This window comes from Orycteropus afer, unplaced genomic scaffold (genome assembly GCF_000298275.1).
Source record: "Orycteropus afer afer isolate SDZICR_OR568_19922 unplaced genomic scaffold, OryAfe1.0 scaffold00566, whole genome shotgun sequence".
In the NCBI taxonomy this organism is placed as follows: Eukaryota; Metazoa; Chordata; class Mammalia; order Tubulidentata; family Orycteropodidae; genus Orycteropus; species Orycteropus afer.
The window spans coordinates 1,256,656-1,258,345 of record NW_006922153.1 but is presented as its reverse complement, the minus strand read 5'-3'; the positions used below and the strand labels follow the sequence as shown (position 1 = coordinate 1,258,345).

The window sequence follows — 1,690 nt, the reverse complement described above, 5'->3', positions numbered from 1 at the left end:
TTTTGGAGAATCCCAACTTGAAAGAAAAGGAACAGGTGAGGTCAGAACAGACAAACCTATTTCCAAAAGATTCTGTCCTCTCAGAGAATTCTCCAATTACAATACAAACTCAAGCTAATATGGGACAGCTGGTGTTGATACCTCAGAAGGAAGGTTGGGCAATCTACTTCAGTAGTGATACAGCCTCAGAAACCCAAGCAGGGGTCACTATGAATCATGTCTGACTCCATTACAGTGGTTGCATTTTACATTTGCATTTGGTCCTGATTATCAGTGCTAATATCAGAGTTGGAAGAGGAACACTATGGCATGCCAGGGCCATCTTGACAAAGAGATACCACTGTCTTATATAGCATGGCAGCAGCAGCATCTTCTCTCTGAGGTGAGTGTTCATGGATTTGTTGCTGGAGCTACTAACATCCTTTTTGGACTACAGAAACAACTCACTGATTCCACTTCGGAAGGAGAAGAAGCTAAGATCCAGATCTGTGATCCAGAACTTAGGAATCTGCTTAATCCAACTACTGTGGACCTCTGGTTTGGGCTTATCTAATTCGGCACCTGAGAGAGAACTGTGATGTCTTTTTTCAAGACATTGGGTGGGAGGGCAGCTAAATTCATGCACTTCTGGCTGCCACTCTGCATTTAAATAATGACATTATTGGACTATGGGAAAACCTTTGTTACAGCATGAATTAATACATACAACTATAGCATCTCATGATAAAGAAGATTAAAATCCTTACAATTGGACCAATAAATAACATCACTAGAAATGAAGAAAAGATTGAAGTTGTCAAGGATTTCATATTACTTGGTCCCACAACCAGCATCGATGGAAGCAGCAGTCAAGAAATCAGATACTATATTGTACTGGGTGATCCGTTGTAAAAGAACTCTTTGAAATGCTGAAGACCAAAGATGTCTCTTTGAAGACTAAGGTGCACCTAACTCAAGCTGAGGTGTTTTCAACTGCCTTGTATACATGTGAAAGCTGGACAATGAATAAGGAAGACCTAAGAAAAGTTGATTCTTTTGAGTTGTGGTTTTGGGGAAGAATGCTGAAAGTATCATGGACTGCTAAAAGAACTAACAAACCTGTCATGGAAGAGGTGCAGCTGGAATCCTCCTTGAATGGCCAGACTTCATCTCACCTACTTCGATCATGCTGTCAGAAGACATCAATCCCTGGGGAAGGATATGTTGTTAAGTGCCGTCGAGTCATTTCCAACTCATAGCGACCCCATACACAGCAGAACAAAACACGGCCCGATCCTGTGCCAGCCCCACAGTCCCTGCTATATTGAGCCCATCATTGCAGCCACCATGTCAATCCATTTAGGTGAAGGCCTCCCCCTCTTTCCTTGACCCTCCACCCTACCAAGCATGACATCCTTCTCCAGGGAATGGCCCCTTCTTACAACTTGACCAAAATAGGTGAGACGAAGTCTGGCCATCCTTGCTTCCAAGGAGCATTCCAGCAGCACTTCCTCCAGGACAGATCTGTGAGTTCTTTTAGCAGTCCATGGTACTTTCAGCATTCTTCGCCAGCACCACAACTCAAAAGCATCAAGTCTTCTTTGGTCTTCCTTATTCATTATCCAGCTCTCACATGCATACGAGGCGATTGGAAATATCATGGCTTGTGTCAGGTGCACCTTAGTCCTCAAGGAGATATCCTTGCTCCTCA

The 1,690-nt window shown here is 43.4% G+C and overlaps 1 pseudogene; it reads left to right on the top strand.

The window, feature by feature from the left end:
• The window catches only part of LOC103210060, a 3,383-nt pseudogene extending 2,659 nt beyond the window's left edge, over nucleotides 1–724 (top strand).
• Nucleotides 725–1,690: the final 966 nt, after the last annotated feature.